The sequence below is a fragment of the Mirounga angustirostris genome, unplaced genomic scaffold (genome assembly GCF_029215605.1).
Source record: "Mirounga angustirostris isolate CCGP_5_RB_7025 unplaced genomic scaffold, mMirAng1.0.hap1 SCAF_16, whole genome shotgun sequence".
In the NCBI taxonomy this organism is placed as follows: domain Eukaryota; kingdom Metazoa; phylum Chordata; class Mammalia; order Carnivora; family Phocidae; genus Mirounga; species Mirounga angustirostris.
The window spans coordinates 15,141,613-15,163,063 of NW_026991724.1; the positions used below are offsets into that span (position 1 = coordinate 15,141,613).

Sequence of the window (21,451 nt, forward strand, 5' to 3'; positions counted from 1 at the left end):
ACTTCACCCAGCCCGACAGAGAAAGGAGACAAGGTACACGACCCCCGGAGAAGCTCTCGTGATCACACTGGGCACTAGGTCTATATGAGGAAGAACCCACGGCCTAGCAGCCTCAGGTAGGCTTACATTCCGGAGCGTCTGCTGACTTCATGATAAGCTCTGTGCAAAACGCTAGCCATTTTCATCCACTTTCACTTGATTTCCCGAACACCCCGGAGCAGGCAAGGGACAAGAATCTATTACACAGACCAGTGAAACAGAGAAAGTGACTTACCCAAGGTCACATAACTAGTTGGCAGTTGGTCTGAGATTAGAAGCTAGACTAGGGGTTGGGAACCTTCCCCTGTCAAGAGGCAGGTAAACGTTCTCAGCCCTGCGGGCCACGTGGCCTTTGCACTAGCTACTCAGCTCTGCCCATTGCCAAGTGAAAGCTGCCGGAGACAACACGGAAACGGACAAGCCTGGCTGTTCCCCGATAAAACCTGATTTTCACCAATTCTCGTAGGTCACAAAATATCACTCTTCTTTTGACCCTCCCCCAACACACACACCACCACCACCATTTAAAAACGTAAAAACCGGGGCGCCTGGGTGGCTCAGTTGGTTAAGCGACTGCCTTCGGCTCAGGTCATGATCCTGGAGTCCCAGGATTGAGTCCCGCATCGGGCTCCCTGCTCGGCGGGGGGTCTGCTTCTCCCTCTGCCCTCTTCCCTCTCATGCTGTCTCTCATTCTCTCTCTCTCAAATAAATAAATAAAATCTTTAAAAATAAATAAATAATTAATTAATTAAAAAATATATAAAAAAAAAAAATGTAAAAACCGTTCTGAGCTCACAGACCATATAAAAACAGGCCTCCGGGCAGTGGTTTGCCAATCCCCAACCACTGGGGGACTGGTCAATGTCTAGAGCTCCACAACGGCAAAAAAAGACAAATCGGGGCCATTCTCTGGCTTAGTGCAATTTTAACAATCAGCCCAGTCCAACTGCTTGCCATCAAACCCCAAACATAAACCCCGGCCCCCAGATGTCCGATGGCAACACTTCCGCACACCCGTAACATGCAGACATCGTCTGAAGACTTCAGTAGAAATGCTGACTTTTTATGAGCATTTCTGCACAAATTTCAAAGTTAAGAAACTTTCCACAAACACATGGTGCATGCCTGAGCCGCTGCTGGGTTAATACACTAACTGCACGAGGCATTCCCAAAAACCAGCACAGGAAGATTCTTTAAATCCAGTGTTAGGGGGCTGGGGGGGGGGCGCGTTGACACCTGGCCCCCACCTCACCAAGAGAGAGTTTGGGTCTGCGTTCAGTTAAAAAAAAAAAAAAAAAAAATCTGGCCAGAAAGGGGTTAATGCCCTTCCCGGACTGTGATCTGATAAATGGCTGTGCAGAAAGCAGGTTCCCTCACTTTGAGATATGATGTCACTAACCTTTATTGATCCACTATCAGAGAACTTTGCTTATCTCTCTCCCGTGATATACTGCCCCTCCTGTGCTCAACTAGTGTTTAATACACTGCCGGGTGCCCCACACTCCTCATCGCTCAACACTATGGAGCGAGGCTGCCACGGGGGACAATATTTTATAGCCAGGCCTTGCCAGGACAGAAGACGCCCTGCGACCGTGGGGGGGGAGAGACCCACTTGCCTCGGCCTTCCGGCTGCAGGTCCCACGTGCACCTTGCCCGTGGGCCAGGGGACGATGCATGGGGCCGGGCCCCAGCTTCTCCTTCTGTTTCTTTTTTAAAGATGCGAAAGCTCCAAGACCACCTTCTTCTACCGTGACAAGACAACTTTCAGCCCGACGCGTTCGTGTGGCAGAACGCAGGCATCTCCGAGTCAAACCTCCTATTCGAGAAACGAGCTTCCTGCGTTCCCTTTCCACAGTCGTGAGACCTCCGTCCGCCAGAACCACCAAGGTGCTGGACGGTCATTCAAGAAGAATCGTGCCAGAAAGGAGGCCAGAGAACAGATTCCCGAAGATAACAGGGTTCCGGGGCCGGGGGCAGCGGGATGCTGAAGCTGCCCCACACTGGATTTGGGGTTCTCCCCTCTCCCAACCCGTATGCAAACTGTGAGGCTCAGCCTGCGCCCCACCCATGGGCCGGGGAGTCAGCAAGTGCCAACACACAGGGGAAGACTATTACAACCGAAGGCACGGAGCTGGAGTCTGCAGCCGGTCCCACATCTAGCGCCTCAGAGGGGCTCCCCCCCTCCACGGAGACCCCAGCTGCCCCTGGAGGAGCCCTTGGACACACTAGCTACTCCCCGTGCCATCCCTGCGAACAGAGGCAGGGGCAGCCAGGAGAAGTCAGCACACCCTTCCACTGCCCCAGGGCACCCAGAATTTGCCTAATTGAACATTAACAAGTTGCTACAATAAAGTTCCTCTGTTGTGAGCTAGGAACCTTTTCGGCAACAACAACAGAAGTCTTGTTACAAACTGCTCTCAAAGCCAGGCCTCAGCCTCGACAGGTGTGAACAAGATTTAAACACCTCCTACAACACAATGCAATCCAAACAAAGGGGAAAGTCAATCCCAACCTCCTGGGGTTTCTCCTTGTCTAACATCTCCTTCACTCACTCAGCCCAAGGGAGCCAAGGGAAGCGTGGAGAGGCTATCTCGGCCCGAAGCAAGGAGACCTAACCCACCCTGAAGGAGATTTCCTTCACCGCCTCAGGCACGCCGCCATCTTAGCTGCCCTCTGCCACTTCCGCAAGGCCTGGGCTAAGAAGGGGAAGCCACTCAATGCCTCCCACCTGGTCTTGGGCCCCCATGCACCTTCCACTCTCCCCCCTCAACTCAGCCAGCTGATGAACCCCTTGGCAAGCTTCCCACATTACCCGACCTGAGCTCACCATCAACCCTCCCACTTGAGAGGTGAAGAGAGGGAGAAGACAGAGGAAGACCAGAAATACTCCCAGGGAACAGGGTCTACATTGTTCTTTCTACTAACTGGAACATAGGCACTTCCCAACACTTCCTTCCTCACAGTGCTGGAGAATGGGACTCCAGGGCTGAATGTTTTCTTTAAAAAAAAAAAACTTTGAGGGGTGCCTGCCTAACTCAGTCGGTAGAGCACGTGATTCTGGATCCCAGCGTTGTGCATTCAGGCCCATAGTGGGTGTGGAGCCTACTTTAAAAAAAAAAAAAAATTGAATAACGCTCAAGGTAGAAACACATTGAAGTGTGTGTTGGACAAGGGAAAGAATTATCCCTCCCATTGATTTTTTTGCTCTGGAGTATTAGGGAGAACAGAGCATTTATCTGGAGATTTCTTCTCAAAGCCAACCACATAAACGGGACTTGAAAGGAGCTTATCAGAGGAACGATCTGCCCAAACCACCACGGCGGAAAGTGGGCATCCCGGTAGGGAACTCTATGAGCCCCATTGTTCCTGCAGGGACATCTTTAAGCTGTTGTTATTGTTACTCAACTTCAAACCAGTAAGCAAGAGGCAGAGAGGGGAATGACAAAAGGGGCACCCTGGGCAAAAGTTACAACGACAAAGCAATGGATTCTCTCTCCTGCTTTCCCCTGCTCCAGTGAGAATGCAGCATGCCTCCAGTCATTCGTATCTTGGGCAACCCCTCTGATCTCTTCTTTTCCACAAACTCTCAAGCGTTTCTTTCTTTTTAAGTGACAAACACAAATAACCCAGCTTTTAATTAAAACAAAACAAAACAAAAACTCCCATTTTCTTCCAGTGCAAGAGAAAGACTGTCCGTCAACAATGTTTAAAAGTGAGAGACAGTTGGGGCACCTGGCTGGCTCGGTCACAAGAACATGCGACCCTTGATCTCGGGGTTGTGAGTTCAAGCCCCACATTGGGTGTAGAGACTACTTGAAAAAAATAAAACATTTCTTTAAAAAGTGAGAGACAGGGGCGCCTGGGTGGCTCAGTTGTTGAGCGTCTGCCTTCGGCTCAGGTCATGATCCCAGGTCCTGGGATCAAGCCCCGCATCGGGCTCCCTGCTCGGCGGGAGGCCTGCTTCTCCCTCCTCCACTCCCCCTGCTTGTGTTCCCTCTCTCGCTGTGTCTCTCTCTGTCAAATTAATAAGTAAAATCTTAAAAAAATAAATAAAATAAATAAAAAGTGAGAGACAGTCATAAAAGACACCAGGGTAGCTCCAATAGCAGCTGCTCTCAACTTTATCGCCAAACTTGGAGCAAATCCAAGGGTAAGAGCGGCCTTGCAGACTTGCTATAAGATGTATGTAACCACCTTGATGGAATTTGTTTTCCAGAAATTTTTTAGTAATGAACCTGTGGCATGAACACAGATCCCATGCAAGGAGCTAACCTGGTTCATTTTCCTCCACACTCCCCTTTCTAAAGCAAAGCAAATGCCCCCAACCCCATGGAAGGACAGCCGTCCCCTGGTAAAACAACAACAACAACAAAACGGTTCTGAGGCTCAAGTCCCCTTTCCAGGTAGCTGGGAGGATGTAATTGGTGAGGCAGGAGATTAGAAATATCGGCAGTCTCTAAGTAAGACTTTAATTTACTGGCAGATCAATAGAGCCGGGGTTATATTGGCAAAGTGTCTACAGTTCTATTGACTCACGCAATGCCTCTTATCAATTTATCAGAAATCTGGAAGTCAGAAGATATTGTTTGAAGGGAAAAGAGGAAAAAAAAAAAGAAGAAGAGACAGAGACAGGGAGCGTGAGACAAGAGCCTGAGAAGTGAGAAACCGGGATCTCCAATGACAAACTTGGTGCGAAGAGTTTTATTACGGACGTGTCTCCTGGGAAGGAGGCCAACATGATGTAATTCAGAGTTCACTTGTCCCCCCTCCCCTTACACAGCTCCCTCAGTCTTCTCCTGCCCTTGCATTATCCATAAGCCTTGCATTCTGGGGGATGAGAACCCTACCAAAGCAGCGGGCCGTTTGTTTCCACAAGCAGCAGCTCCTTCCTTTGGGTTCCTGTCAAAGTTGTGGGTAATGCACATGCGCATCCCCCAGACCTTTTTTTTTTTTTGGCATTCTAGTGCCTCTCCAGCTCCACCTTAGCCTTAGCCTCTCTTCCACAAATCCATACAAGATTTTAAGGAAAAAGGAGATTTATCCCAGTGCCTCAACACTCTCAGGAGGTCAAGAAGGGTTTATCAGACTAACAATGGCACCTGATTTCAAAAATTATGAAGAAAATATGTTCAAGTTCTATAAACGGAAGTCATGCACGAGTTTTCACAAATAATTAATCTTCATTTGAAAAGGGTTTTTGAAACATCCCAGGTAGCAGACCAAAAAAAAAGGGGGGGGGAGGGGGGAAGCTACCATTAACACTTCATCAAACCTCAATGTCCACACCAATGAAGGAAGGACACGGGAAGATCTAAAGTTCCTGAGTATTTCTATCAGACAACTCTAGGGAGCAGGTCATGAAGACATAGAGGATTTGGAGCAATCCAGTTATTGGGAGGCCGAAGGAAAAGCGATTTTACTTGGTTGGGAGGAACCACAACCTGCTTTTGACAATCCATTTTGGTTCCTGCCTCATACAACAAATTTCTACTTAATTGCTGTTTTGCATTTCGTTGAGACATCGAGTAAACAGTACTTAAGTGTTTCCAGACAAAAACAATAACTCACTAATGACTAAGGCACTGCTAATTAAAATGCCCCTGTGATGGCATGACTGGACTCCGAGCCACCACAACGAACAGAGAGAACTGCCCGGGCCTTGAACACGCGATCCAGAAGGTGAATGGACTGAGGGATGATGCCCCCCTCCTTCCCCCGCAGGTCACAGTGGTCCTCTGGCTGCAAAGAAGGGCGCCCTTGGGGGCGCCTCGGTGGCTCAGGCATTAAGCGTCTGCCTTTGGCTCGGGTCATGATCCCAGGGTCCTGGGATGGGGCCTCGCATAGGGGGTCTCTGCTCAGCGGGAAGCCTACTTCTCCCTCTCCCACTCCCCCTGCTTGTGTTCCCTCTCTTGCTGTGTCTCTGTCAAATAAATAAATAAAATCTTTAAAAGAAAAAGAAGAAGAAAAAGAAGAAAAAGAAGAAGGGCGCCCCTGACTGCGACCGGTTGGAAGAAGTGGGGAGGAAGAGGTGGGAGTGGGGAAGTGAGGGCACTGGGATTTCAGAGGGAATACCTGCTCCCTAACAGAACGTGCACTCTGGAACCTTGTGGAAAAAGTGACCCCGTGTGGCCCTCAACACTTTGAGTTCCCATGTTCCCCTGAAGAAAAAACCAAATACCAATGTCCCACCCTGGTAAGGGTGAAAGCAAAGAGATGTGCCACACTGACCAAACAGATCCTTCGCCACACTTCTTATGGGGGGGGGGGGTCCAAAAGCCTAAGTTCCTAATTATCCTTTAAACAAGACGACGACAGGCAAAATGAAACAGGTATACTACGCCACCTGGTCAGTGCTAAGGTCTTAGTTTAACCAAAGAGTCAAAATCCACAAGCACATTTGACAAACTAAGGGGAACACAGGAAACTTTTCTCCCTCCCCAAACAAGAGATCAAAACCACCAGACTTCTCCCTTCAGAGAAGCTTTCCTCTCTGCGCTCTTCAACTTTCAGTCCTACAGATAGGGGCCTCCCAACATCACTCTTTAAATCAGAACCAAGGTAAAAGAACAAGGAGTCCGGCCCTAGTCCTGGCTGGGGGCTTGCAGAGGGCTGTATCTTCCTCCTCGGGGCAGGTTAGAGACCTGCCCGTTAGCCCTGGGAGAGGGTGGGGAAAGTCACTCACACCGCAGGGGTCCAAAGCCCATCTGCATTCAGACTCAGATCCTTTAGGGATATAAAATCGGAGAGGCTGAACTGTTTACAGTTACCTAAACGTTGAAGTGAACTAATCAGAGACCGAGTGGAGGGGTTTCCAGGCAGGGCAATGGCCAGACAGTCCTCAGTGCAGGGGGGAAGTTGGCGCAGGATGGGGAAAGGGGAGGAAGGCGGACACTGTCACTTCTCAGGGCTGAAGGCGAGGAGCAGGCCAGGCTTCCCTTTCCACCCCCATTGCTCCCCCCCTCCCCCAGGCCTGAGCCCTCCTTGACCCCTCGTAGCCCATCTCAATTTCCTCCCCAAGGCCATGGAAGGTTGGAGACAGTGGGACGGCACAGAGAGGGAGGGGAGGACTGCCACACTCAGCCCAAACAAACCCAGCACAGCCTTTTAAACCACCAGCTCAAGCCAGGGGACCATCCCCTCCGTGGAAAGGGAACCTGCGCCACCAGGTATCACTTTGCTGCCCCCCCCAACAGGGTCCCCTGGAGCCCTGCGTGCACCTCCACACAGCCCATGGTGGCCTTCGAGGGAGGAGGACGCTGGAAGAGGAAGGGCCCTGCCAAGAGCGTGTGGAGAAAGGGGTTAAATTCCCCTCGTCTGGCGGAAGAAGAAACTTCCCTCTCCGTCCAGGCGGGGTGGGGGGCGCCTGGTGCGCAGCAACTATTGTCAGAGAAGTGCGTCCCAGGGGAGCCCACCCCCTCCCTCCAGCTTCCAACTACCACCACCCCCCACCCCCGGGGGCTGGGCCGACGGGAACTCGGAGCCGCTGGATATCCCGGCGCAAGGCCTGACCAGAGCCTGGAGAACACGAACGGTTTCAACTTGACTGGGGAAGGGGGGGGGGGGCGGGTCCTGGCACTCTTTTTAAATGCAGATTTGAACTTTTCACCCGGGGTCAGACAGCTGCGCTACTTCGTCCCCAGCAGAGGCCGGCGCCGGGGGCCACACAACCTCACACTTTCACAGTTTTTTTCCTGCCTGTCGAAGGAATCAGATACCTCCCTCCCTAAAACCCCGAACCCACACCCGCCTCTCAGCTTACCGGGGGCACAAATCCCACCCTCGTCCCCCAGGAGACCCTGGAATCAGCGGAGACTGGCTGTGTGCCCTGAGCACAGCACTGCTGAGGGGAAACTGCTGATCCCAAGCATCGAACTAAGGAACGCTAAGATCAATAGTAAGAAAACCCCAGTCCTTCCCGGGGCCTCTGAACGAAGATGCATCCTCTGTGGGACTCGCTTTACCACTGCTCTGTTAGCAGAAGCCAGGGGACAGCTTTCCCTGCTACTTTACTCGAAGTGCTGTAAAGGTAGCAGGACCTAAGCCACCTAGCTTTGAGAAGAAGTCACTTCAGAAATGAACAGGAGAAAAATATTAACAGCCTATTAAAAAAAAAAAAGGTCCAGGGGCGCCTGGCTGGCTCAGTCAGTAGAGCATGCGACTCCTGATCTCAGGGTCGTGAGTTCGAGCCCCACATGGAGGGGCGGGGGGGGGGGGGAGTCTACTTAATTAATTCATCAGTTAATTAATAATTTTTTAAAAAGAAGCTCTGTTCTCATTTAAAAAAAAAAAAAGTCTAGACTGGGGCTTCTTGTTTCTACCACATCGCTTATCCTCACGTGCAAGGTGGTTTCTGATTTTTCCTTATCACCCTCTGTCCCTCCCTTTCACCTCCTGCAACTAGAGATGTCCACCGGCCCCAGACTAGAGAAAGGAATGTTATGTGCATGCCATTAAGATACTGTGAGAAATGAGAAATCCAAAATGAACACTAGGGGAAGAAAAGGAGAAGGGCGTTCCGGTTGGGACTGGTGACCTGTTCAACATCAGTAGCTCCTGCACCTTAGAGCTGGGCAGCACTGCAGACTCCAGAAGGAAGGCCCCTCCACGTGACAAACCACACCTGCCAACCACACCTGCCCGGCACACTAGCCAGGAAGCCCGCGTGCCATGAGAGCGGAGAGTGCGAGGCTTACCCACTCATCCGAGGTCCTAGATCCACACCCAGTCCTGCCACTGTCCAAAGCAGTAAGAGTGTTGTCCTCAACACACCCCCTCTCCCACCAGGGTCTGGCCCACCTTGCGGCCACTGCTGGGATTCTTTGTTTGGAAAAGCCTTCAAAACTGGGCGGATACCTCCGCTTTCCACCTGTACATTCGGGCGGCGGGAAGCAATTTACAAAACGTGTGCACAACAATGTCCTAGTTTTGCCTCCTGAAACTGCGTGCAGTCGAAGCCTGTACCCCTGAATTCCAGTAAATGGAAGCAGCTGGTCACAAGGGACCATGGGTGACTCAGGCCCATCAGTGGAATACATTGGAGGAGAGCAGAGCAGCATCCTAAGTTAGTCCTGCCCGGTCCGATAGGGAGCCACTAGCCCCTGTGGCTACCGAGCCTGCAAACTGTGGCTAGTCCTCAGGGGGATGTGCTGGAAGTAGGAAACACACAGGATTTTTTTTAAGAATGCAAAATGCCTCTGGGGCGCCTGGGTGGCTTAGTTGGTTAAGCGACTGCCTTCGGCTCAGGTCATGATCCTGGAGTCCCGGGATCAAGTCCCGCATCGGGCTCCCTGCTCAGCGGGGAGTCTGCTTCTCCCTCTGACCCTCCTCCCTCTCATGCTCTCTGTCTCTCATTCTCTGTCTCTCAAATAAATAAATAAAATCTTTAAAAAAAAATGCAAAATGCCTCATTAATAATTTTCTTTATCTTGATAATACGTTAAAATGACACCATTTCAAGTATACTGGGCTAAATAAAATATCGAAAATATTTCACCACTTTCTAATTGTTTAAATGTGGCTACTGGAAAATTCGAAGTTAGCCATGTGACTCGTACTGTGTTTCTATCTCAAACAGTGCTGTCCTAGAACTTCAGTCTGCCTTTCAACTTCTGATTCAGCCAAGAGCTCAGTGTCCTTCAATATAACTGAGACAGAATTTTTCTAGTCTATTTTGAACATCCCCCTAAAGCTACAATGTACCGACTCCCAAGTGATACTTCTAATTGCCCCGAAAATTCTTAGTATCCAAATAACCCACTGCCCAACTGCAAGTGTAAGTTAAGAAGGAAAAAAAAAAAAAAGGTGGAAGGTCAGGTCAGGTGTCTATCAGAAGCTAGACAAGGTCAGGGGCATGGTGCACCTCTTCCAAAACATCATCAATTACTTCTGAGACCAAAAGTGTGCTTTAAAAAAATATTGATAAAAAGTTGTTTGTTGTGGTTTAATGCAAGGATTGCCTATGACAAGCCTTGCCTGATAATACTCCAGCTTGATTTCTTACTGTCAAAAGCGGAGTCCCCCCCCCCTTTTAATTGCCCTCCCCATCCCATGAAATATGCCCAGCAGGAGCCTGGTACCCACCCCCCCTCCCCAGTATACAGACACTTTAAAATGGGGAGAGAAGGGGGAGGAGAAAGTGCCCATCCTACCACTAGGGATCACAGGCCAGTCTCATTTCTCCATGTAAATGAACTTTTTAGCCACCTCCTCAAAGAAGAAAAGCTGCACAGATGCGGAAGGCCCGTCCTGGGGCACACAATTACAGCCATTTGCATTCCTCCAGCAGCAGGATTAACACAGGAATGTGCTTTGCAGCTTTGTGGGGGGAAAAGGAGTTTAGGAAGAAAGGAATGGGGGGGTACTGCTCCCTAGTCTGTCCATCCGAAGCTCTAGGACACACTTCCACCTCTCAGAGTCAGAAAGTGGAAATAACTCCTGCTCGGGCTTTCTAAAGAGGGGGAGGTTGAAAAGGCCAGGGAGGGGGGAGCAGGCGGCGGGAGGCGGTAGGGAGGGGGGCCGCGGGCATTAGGGGAACTGCCCCTCCTGGTGCTTTGATCCCCTCGGTCGCTAGGAGAAACCAACTTTTCTCCTTGGGTTAATCAAAACCAAATTACTCAGGAATGTGGCAGGACAGGTCTGAGCTTCCAGGTCCCTTTGTCTTTGAGGATTTAAAATGAAAAAAATAAATTTTTTAAAGCAGATGGCAGTGGCTTAGAGGATAGGTAAAGTGAAAAGTCTGAAGGAACCTGGGACCACATCCCCCGCCCTCAAAACAAACAAAAAAGATACCTGTAAACGTACTCCAATCTATCCGTAAGTTATTTTTGTAATTAAGTCCAAAACTCAGAAGAACTTCCCATTTTATCCTTTACTGCCCCTCAAGAAAAGACTCCCCCCACCCCACCCCACCCAACTATACCTTGTCAAACTGCAAATAAGAAACCATGCAGGGATTTAACAACACCCAAGTGCCATGACCCGGTTATAAAATGTATTATTAAAAGCAAAGTCCCCCGTAGCTGAAGAACACACTTTTTCCAAGCACAAAGCATGGGAGTATTCTGTGGTGCAAGGTGCTTCCTAGGGAATACTGGGGTAGGAAGGTGAGCAGCCAGTCGCTGTTCCAATGCATCCATCGAATCAATGGTGGCTTTGTAAGCTTTGGGATCTCTTTAAACTAGAAGAAGGGCAGCGTTTAGGGACCGGCTCAATGCAGGGATGAAAGAGTACCAGGAGTGACAGAAGACACCACTGCGTATCTGCTGTCCAGAAAAAGCTAGGATCTCACCACCCAAAGTGATCCTGTCTGGTAGGAACGTGTGCTGGGTGTGCTGGACGGCCCAGAGACACTGTTTCAATAACTGGAGAGGCAACAGGAAAAGGCTGACCTCAGAGATGAAAGAAACCCAGGGGCCGGAGCTATATCAAGGCCTCCACACCTCCTCCCTAGCTCACACCTTTGGCAGCCTTGTGGCCCTGTGGGAGGTGTGGCCTCACACTGCAACACCCCAGCTTACATTATTATTAGGGACAGCTAGGAGTGAGGTGTCCCAAGGCACTGGGTCACAGAAAGAAATAGCTCCTTGTGCATTATAAAATGTCGCTCTGCTTCCCTGAGAAACCTGATGAGCCCCCACTGTCCCCCTCCAAAAAATGATAAACAGAGCACCAACCAGTTAAGCTACAGAGCCTGGACTCCACAGATAAAATGAGGCCAACACACAGGCCTGACGACCAGCTCACCATAAATTGTAACTGGCCCCAGGCCTGCGATTATCTGGGAGGTTGCACTAAAGTAACTTTTAAAATACTCTTCACCTTATCTTCAGGCCCAGTCAAACACACACATACATCACCCGTCTTAGATCTCTGCCATTAGTGTTCCATTTAGACTTTCCAAAACAAGGTCATCCCAGTAGGCCCTTGCCCTGTTTCCGGTCACAGCTGCGGACTTTCACCCCCTTCTCCAACAAAAGGGGCCTTGTACACAAAATTAACCCGAACCATTAGTCTGTGCGGTGTGAGAGAGTACATTGAGCCCTCAGAATATTTACCCTCCTTCCAGGCCCGGCCCAGGGTACTGCCCAGAGGGCCTCCCCCACGGAGGGGAGGCCGGGGGAGCTTCCCCCAGAGATTAGAGGCCCAGCTCCCTCCATGCTCCTGCAGCTGCGCAGTCAAGGCCTACTTTTCGGAGAATAAACATAAAGCCTTCATTTTTTTTTTTTTTTTTTTTTTTTCTTTAAGAAAGAAGGAAAAAAAACCTTCTCCCAGACTCAGTAGAACATGGCTTGATTTCAGGGCTGACAAGGGCTGGAATCATCCTAGATATTGCTGAGCTGTCCAGTGGGGTAGCCACGAGCCACATACGGCTCCCGAGCGCTGGAAATGCAGCTGGTCCCAACTGCTGAAACAAGAGCGTCATGGCGATACTGTGGGTGGCATAAAATAGATGTTTATGTTATATATTTCAAGATTTTTTATTTCTAAATAATCTCTATACCCAACGTGGGGCTCGAACTTACAACCCCGAGATCAAGACTCGCATGCTCTACCGACTGAGCCAGCCAGGTGCCCCGATTTTAGACTTCATTCCACCTGCTTTTTTTTTTCTACTTTTTGTTAACATGACCGTTAGGAAACATACCATTACATATAGAGCTTGGGTTCTATTTCTATGGGACAGGACTCCAGAGGACAAAAATGATAAAGCCTCAAACACGAGCCCATTACCATGCCCTAAAAAGAAAAGGTCTTAATTTTCAAATGCTAAAAAGACCAGAAAATTAAGCAAATGGCAACACCTGATATCTCTGGGTCAGAGGCTGGTCAACATGGGGGAGGAAGCAGGAATCTGCCATCTTTTTTATCCATGAGAAATAAATGTAATCTCTGTCCCAGTGGTTCTCAAGCTGGTGTGATTCTGCCTCCCCAAAAGACAGTGGGCAATTCCTAGAGACATTTTTGTTTGGGGGGGGTGGGATATGTGTGCTACTAGGTGGGGAGAAGTCAGGGATGCCCCCCAACAAAGAATTACCCAACCCCAAATGTCAACAGTGCTCACACATAAGCAGGAAGCAACTAAAGCTGAGATCCACTCGAGCACATTTCAATACTCAGGTTTCTAGGGGCAGGGGGCTGGAGGGTGAACCCCTTCGCAAATGGTTTCTCTGTATGCTCAGAAGTGGTAACAAGATTTAGTGGTATAAACAATGTGGGCACGTGAAAATAATAATAATAATAATAATGATGATGTTAAAACAACGGTCACTTTCTCACCAGACTGAGAACTGAGTCTCAAGGGTTGACAGGTCTGGGTAGCTCTGTTTTTCAAACTAGTAGGTAAAAAATGGGGTTTAAAATTCAGAGCATTGTGAGCCAGATCGCCCTGCATGGACAGGGACACCACTCATGGAGGATTTCAACTGGGCCAGACACTTGCATGCCCACCCTGAGGACAGAGAGGTTCCAGTGATGGGCAACAGAGCAGCAAGGAGCTGAAATCAGACCTGCAGGGACAGGAAGGGGACAGGGCAAGGGACGGAGGAGGCCAAGACAGGAAGAGTGCAGGGATGAATGAGAACAGTCCCCTTCGCAGAGCCAGGCTGGGAGGCAGAGCAGAGGGGGGGGTGGGGGGAGGCACATGATAATTAACTCAGCAAGTTGATAGTATTTGCATATAAATGCCTCCACAAATCACTACGAACAAGCCAGGACAAGGCAGGCCTATTAGCATATACAAGCCAGCCCGGGAAGGCCTCTCTAGGTGGGTCATTGAGTGGGCTGCTCACTTAGAAGGCCGCCTGCCAGCTTTCAGGGGGCAGGGTGGGGGGCACATGAGGGGAGGGCTGGGGAGGATGAGGACGCTACGTCTATTTCACTCCTAAACACGTTTAGTTGCAGGATGTCAAAAAGAGTTGGCCTTATTCCCAGCCCATGAGGGAAGAGCCGAAGAAATGCTGGACCTTTGAGTTTATTTCTTCCAGGGTGCTGGGTAACAAAAGCTAGCAGAGGCCACCAGCCGCAACAAAAGAAACACAAAGGAAAAGCAATGGGGATGGGCACTATCATGTGGGGTGAGGCTACTCAACATGCTAAGTGCTGTGAAGGTGGTTTTCTCCTGAATTGAATTCCCCCTATAGATGGGAAGCGTATCTTGTGCCCATTTTAGAGACGAAGGAATTAAGGCTCGGAGAGGTTCAATGACTGGTCCACAGTCACACAGCTAGGCCAGACCAGAGCAGGGCTTCAGGTCTGGGATCCCAGCAGACGGGTGCAGGCTAAAGCAGAGTGAAGAACAGGAGCCGGCTCCCCCAAAAAGTAGGCTCATTTGATTCACCTCTGCTTCTCCCACAAAACCGAGTGTGAACAAAAGAACCCCCCTTATGAGGGCTGGTTCATAAGCTGCTCTCTGATCCTGAACTGACCTCTCCCCAGTTTTACTGTGTAATTACCTCATTCCTTCAACCAATGAGGAGGACTGCACCTCCCTCCCATTAGACATTGGGGAGTCGGCGCCAGGATTTCCTCTATTCACCAATTTCTCCCCTGTCCGGACAATTGTGATGGCTTTCCCAGCAAGGGCAAAATAAAGTGACGGTCCTTTCCCCAAATGTAGGGGTTCTCCACTTTCCCTAAAGACACCTCTACCTCTGGGTTTCATACCTGCTGCAGGAAAAACCAGCCTCAACTTCTTCTTTGAAAATGTCAGTGGTGGGGGTGGGGGGCATCTTTTTCACTACTGCCATCCTTTACCTGGAGCTACATTTTAGAAGCCAGGTAGGCCCAGGTAACAAGTGTGTATACAGCCAGGTATAAGATTGACAGTCTTTATCAAAGCCTGTCCCCCTTGGCAATAATTATGTATCGAATATAAAAGTGACACCATTCAAGAACCTGGCAGAACAGAGGTGGTATTTAAAATCAGTCACTTCAAGGGATGCCTGGGTGGCTCAGTCAGTTGGGCGTCTGCCTTCGGCTCCGATCGTAATCTCAGGGTCGTGGGATCAAGGCCCATGTCCAGGCTCCCTGCTCAGCGGGGAGTCTGCTTCTCCCTCTCCCTCTATCCCTCCTCCTGCTCTCTCTGTCTCGCTCAAATAAATAAAATCTTTAAAAAAATAAATAAAAATAGTAACAGTCACTTCAGCAGTGATCCACAGGCTTCTTAAGAGTCTAGAAGTCGACTTGACGCTTGAGCAAGGATGCAGATGTTCCATGGAGAAATACAGAGCTGTTACAAGGAAAGCAAAAACCACTCCCCCTACAAGCCAAATGTACATTAAGAACCAAGGCCCTGAGCCAAAGAGCATTTTAGGAAGCAGGGCCTGAAATGGTGGAAGAGACTTGCATTGTTTCTTGAGCAGTTAAGAAAAATTGTTTAAAAAAAAAAAGAAGAAGAAGAAGGAAAAGTTGTTAAGAAGGAGGAAAATAAGCACACATGTGTTTTTTAGCACATTTTCACTGGACAGAAAGATGTCAGGAAGAGGAAAGTTGTCCAAAACAGGCCACTCAGAGACCGTAAGTGTAGGAAGCAAGTAAGTTCACGTCTACACACATGTACTTTTTATAGACTTACAAGAGTTAAAACTCTTTTGAAAAGAGCTTTTTATACACTGAAGGGAGACTTCCATATTTGAACAGGCACTTATATGACTTTGGGGGGCAGGGGGAGGGGGAGACTGCAGGGCTGAAATTAAATATCAAATTAAACCCCTTGGTCTTGTCTTCCCTCCGCTCATCTGACTCCAGCCTCTCGGCTAAAGAGATTCAAGTGAGAAGTCACACAGCTGTCTGTGACCTGGCAGTTTAAGACTGAAATGCAGAGCCCACAACAGAGATGCTCATTCAAGTCCAGCTCAACCAGGAGACTCAGAAACATTTTTCTGCAGTCACACTCCTGGATGAAACTAGGCACAACCAAGAAACCAGCAAAATTGTTTTTTTGCCCCCCACCCCTCCAACCCCCCCACCCTGCCCCCAATCTCCAAGAAGTTCAGCCCTTCTTATCCCTGAGGAAGTCTACACACTGTGCCCCCCCCCCCCCCCACCAGCCTATAAGCTGCCACCATGCCTTGGCCCCAATCACCCAAACACCCAGCTCTTCTCTTCAGGGCAATAGCTCTCCCTCAACACACCCACACACATTAACACCAACACACACTCTCTCACATACACGAAGTAGGGAGGTCTGAACAGTCACCAATTCCTGCCTCCAGAAGCATGAAGTGGCGGCGGGGGGGCGGGGGGGGCGGGAGGAGGGTCTCACTCCCAGATCAAAGGTTTGTGGCCAAAATCACTTTCAGGACAGTGCGTGAAATCGGCAGCAGATGAAAATTCCACTGTCTTTTCACACAGCCCAACTGAGCCAGTTTTCCCAGTTCAGAGTCTTCCTAACAGATGACTGGAGATATTCTGTAAACTCCCAAATGTTGCCCCAAAAGACCCACTTAAAAAAATTAAAGACAAGATAATCACTTAAGAAAGCCTTTAAGGCCATTATGTGATTAGCAAAAGAGAAGGGGAGAGGGCTATTGGCACTTCCCCATCTTCCCCAAGAGTGGTCTGCAAAGGGGTTTTCATGACTTCAGTCCCCAATCAGCAATAGCCAGAGGGAGCAGGGGGTGGGAAGGGAGAGCATGCTCTGTCCACCCCACTCCCCCCCTTCTAGGGAAGCCTGAGACCCACTTCAGGGAGGGAAGAGAATGGAAAAATCTCAGAGGAGGCACGAAATTCAAAGCATGAGCAGCTGAACCACCTAAACACCCCCCACGCCCCCACCCCCAGGACACAGGAGGACAGCTAAGGCTTCTCTGGAGGGGTGCACCAAAACCCCCAGGCATTAATCCTCGGTGTTGACAAGACTGCATGATGGCCCTCCGGTGGGAAGGGAGAAGGGCACACCCACAAGGCAGATTAAGCCGAGACATTTTACTCAGAGGCCCTGTCTGGGGTTAAAACCAACAAAACAGAAGTCTTACTCTGAAATGCAGCCAAATTTGTCACCTAGCAAACTTTCTCTGTCTCGCTTCCCATTTTTATTCACACCCCTATCTTTGCAAAAGCAAGAAACTCCAGCAATTAAGGGTAAAAGAAGGGAAGAAACATCAAAGGGAAAAAAAAAAATCACCTCTAAAAGTTACAAATGAGAAGCGAAGGCACCTTCCTTGGGCAAAGAACTCTCTAGAAACACAGCCATCACTGCTAGACCACTCACTGCCTTGTCCTCACCATCCTGTCCCCTGCCCCAAAGAATGGAAACCAGAAAACAAAACAAAAAACATTCACGCTGTCACACTGCTGTGAAGCTTCAGCACAAAGCTGCTGTCAATTCCCCAGTTTCTGTCCATACAGGAGACATTTACCACATTGGGGGGAGGGGAGCCTCTAACATCTGACTGTCCTCTTTGAACATGTGCAAAGTGACAATCTGGCAGCCAACTTTAAATCATATAGAAAGGAAATCTGACAGTTGTTGATTTTGTACTTTTTCTCCTTAATCTGGATTTTGAGAGGGACTTGCCAGTGAGCCAAGATTTTCGCCAGAGTTCCTCCCTCGGGGCAATTTGACTCAATCTTAGCTTCTGTATGTTTCTCCATTTGAGCAGCCTAAGGACTCAGGACACTGCTTTGGACAGAAAAGGCACCCTTTCAAGTCTGATGGAGACTAGCTCCTGCAAAGGCATTCCCCTGCCTGGATTCTATTAACACCGGGTCCCTGTCTCCCTTGACCGCAGTCTCATAACAGAGGCAGAGGATGGTGGTTCTGGGCTATGCTGTGATTTCTAACAATCACCATTATGACCCAAGTTCTCACACCAGAGCCTTTGGATACCCCTATGAAGTACACTGTAATGGAATCTGCCTTCCTGTTGTGCTTTTAGGGTAACGCCCCCATCCTGGTTAATTACACCAGACTTGGGAACCAGAGTAGGCCAAGGGGGCCGAGCATTACAGAAATAGGCCAGGCTAAGAGCGAGCAACCATTTTAATAACCAATGAAAGCATAAACCACAGCACATACCCTACTTGTTGAGGTTACCGAGTCAGGTGCATTATCCCCGTAAGGCTGGCAAGTGTGAGACGCAGCTTGCAAGGTTCTTCAGGTCACAAGAATCACTATCACTGTCTCCTAGAAGATGAGGCTTAAACCTTTCAGGTTAGACAGCAAACTAGATACTCTAAAAAGTGGGTGTAACAAGTCGCTTTCCCTTCTAGTGATGAGAGCTGTTCCCTACGCTTTCATAAAATGTTGCCTAGTCACTTAAATATTTACGTTTTAACATGAGGCTGCCGCAAGTCTACAAATCATTTCTTAGGTAAGGGTCTGCTCTGGGCCCTCTAGTATTTCCAGGCTCTCACAGTAACACTTCAGAAGCACAAAAACAAAACAAAACAAAACAAAACAAAACAAAAAAGCTCCAATGCCCAAGAGCACACAGTGACAATAAGGACACACTCTCTCTGGATCCGACTTGTGACCAGAACCGAGGGAATCAAGCTAAATCATCCACCAGCCCCAGATGATACTTGGCTAGGATTCCGCAATCACAGATTTATTCTAACAAACTAACCACCTGTGGGTCCCCCAAGGTGAGCCAGGCCTGTCCTGGGAGTGTCTAGTAATCATCATTTAAAGTCATAATGATGAAAACTGAAATCTCGCTTATTTTAGCTCCTTGCCACTGGGCAGTCCAATTGGCACTGAGTTTACACAGCAGTTAAAGCCAATCCCAAAGCAGCAAGAAGGAAGGCACTTCACTGTCCTGTTGGAATGAGCCAAACAGAGGCCTGCGGAGAGCACTGTTTTATTTGGGTCCTTTCCACCGTCCCTGAGTATTCATTTGTGCAAATAAAAGACGGAAGGGAAGAAACCAAAATTAAAGTTTCAGGTGGTTGGGGAAGCAGCTCAGATTTTTTTTATTTATTTATTTATTTTATTTTGGAAAAGTTACCAAGTGTTTCTCAATAGTTCCCTGTCAATCAAAACTGTTTTCAGGAGAACTGGAAAACAGCAGCTCTATCCCAGAGAAAGTGCAGCACTTCAAAAAGAGCTGGGAGAGGGAGGTGACCCATGTCAGAAAGACAGAAGGTCTCCAAGTCATTTAATTCCCTGTGATTCCAAAAGGGCTGATTTTAAAGTGTAAAAGTGCTTGCTTCTGCATCTGCCCCATGTTGTTAAATAACACTTGGGCAATTAAATAAAACAGCAAAGTGTGACCCTAGCCCATTCTGAGAGGCACTTACACGCTCTCTGAAAACATGCTGGAAACTAAATGCAGACAATCTCCTTAGTCCTGTAATTTAAGGATGGGGGAGAGGAAAAGTTCTCCTGGCCTTCATAGCCACACACACGCTCTGAAAGGGGGCTTCGGGGTCTCTGCAAAAGAGAATGCAAAAGAGAATGCAGGTGTGCAAACATCCAGGTGTAGGCCTCTCTCCAAGGACTCCATTCTTGAAACCCTTCAATTATTTAGAACTGTGGCCTCCTGACTTCCCACACATCCCACCTCTGTTCCTTAATCGCTCGTCGCGTTCGGTTTGGGTAAGGAGAAGGATTTGGAATCTCAGGCCGCCTGTGGCTGTTGTGATAACAAGGAACAGGCCACATTCCTCTCTGGATCAGTTACCTTGGAAGGTATATGCTTTCCTCTCAATGCAGGCCTCTGCCCCAGCACTCGGGCTTCCTGCTCCAGCCCAGCCTCCTGGAACTCGGGATTTTTAGGGTTTCCCCTTGAAACCTATCCAGAAACCACAGCCATTAAAAGAACATGAAGGTTTGACACCTCCTGAATTTAGAAATGAGGGGACTCGAGGGGCCAACTCTGCAAACTCGCACCTGCTGCTTGATGGCAAAGAAACAAAGTTCCCCAGCTAGTGGGAGCGAGCTTTAAATTATACTCTATTTATTTAGTGACTTGTCTCCAAGGATCTCAAAGTATGGGGTGAAATAAGATGACGTGTGACTTTCTCACTATCTACCTTCAAGGCTTAAGTTTGTTTTCCTTGCTTTGCCTTCATACATTCCACCAAGCAGGCCCCGGGGCCTAGGGAAAGGCCTTCTCCCTGTGCCCAAGTGGGGGCCCTCTGATCTCTCTGAACTTATCTGTCAATGGCTTTTAGAGTCTTCCAGTCCTGTTAAATGACACAAACAGGGGGGCAGAGGCAGTGATGACCCTCCTGGATTCACCTGCTGACGGGTTTCATTTAAACCAGTTTACGTACTGTGCACCACTAAGCCAGGCAATGCACTGTGTTTTGCCATTCTTATAACACAGGTATGTCCAAAGCAGAAAAGACCATTTTCCAGAAAGTTCTTTTCCCTCTGTAAGTCTGCAATGATTACCCCTTTTTTTTTTTTTTTTACTGCTATTGACCTAACTTGGGCAATCTTTCTCCTTTAACAGGACAAACATCACAGATCTTCCTCTCCTCCACCCCTCTCCCCACGGAAATGTTTTTCCAGAGTGGGAACAAACTAAAATTAGAGGGTGGGCAAGTGGATCTCCAAAAGGTGCCTTCCAGCTCCAAACCTCTGATTCTCCCTTTAATTACTCCACAATAAGCACATTCTTCGCATTGTTTCAAACTGACCAGTGACTTCTCTTGTGCTGAAAAGGGTGCATTTTTAGGAGGAAGAACCCAAACTTTTAAATGACACTAGCACTGCAAGTTTTCAGGAGGCAGAAACTAATCCAAAAGCAAAATAAGGAAGGAAGGAAGGAAGGAAGGAAGGAAGGAAGGAAGGAAGGAAGGAAGGGAGGGAGGGAGGGAGGGAGGGAGGGACAGAGGGGAGGAAAGATGGAAGGAGGAAGGGCTTTACTCTGTGTCCAGCAGAATTTAGACACTCTCACCCCAGGTAGGTTCCAATTGGAATCTACTAGTTCAAGTGCATCCAGCCTGCCCTTCCCCCACATGCCCCAAGAGAATGGGAAGTTCAGCCAAGACTTGCAGCACCTGCCCGCCGCTCTAGGCTGGCTGTGCGAACCGGGCGGGCTGGCCGGTGGGGGGGGGGGGGGTAGCAGGGAGGCTCCACTCACCTGGCACACAAAGGCTCCGCACACCTCCAGAGGGAGGAGGCACTCGCAGGTACGGGGGCCACGGCGCGCACGACAATGGGAAATTCCAGAGGTACCCGAGCCCCGAACTTAAGCACCCCAGGCGGCATTCTCCCCACCTCCCGCCGCCCCCGGGACTCCGAGGTGGCTCTGGCTAGGTGCAGGGGGACCGCAGGCAGGGGAGGGGGGCTCATGGTGGCGGCCGGGGGCTGGCGGTCGCCCCTCCCCGGGGAGGGAGGGTCCCCGGGCGCGCGGCGGGGATTCACCCACGGGGCGCGGCGCTCGCGTCCGGGTCCCCGGCCTGCCCGCCGCCGCCGGCTCGCCGCCCGCCCGCCCGCCCGGAATCGCTTTATGTAAATGAA

At 49.4% G+C, this 21,451-nt stretch overlaps 1 protein-coding gene across 4 annotated transcripts in view; it reads right to left on the reverse strand.

The window, feature by feature from the left end:
* The window catches only part of ZFHX3 (zinc finger homeobox 3), a 1,392,145-nt gene that overhangs the window by 214,310 nt on the left and 1,156,384 nt on the right, over nucleotides 1-21,451 (reverse strand). Inside the window, exon 1 of one of the 4 annotated variants that reach the window (XM_064580653.1) lies at nucleotides 21,072-21,448. The exons of 2 other annotated variants lie outside the window; for them this stretch is intronic. The gene's annotated coding sequence lies outside the window, so the exon portion shown is untranslated. Of the gene's footprint in view, nucleotides 1-21,071; nucleotides 21,449-21,451 lie in introns of those variants that run through there. One more of the 4 variants, XM_064580656.1, reaches the window with a different exon arrangement.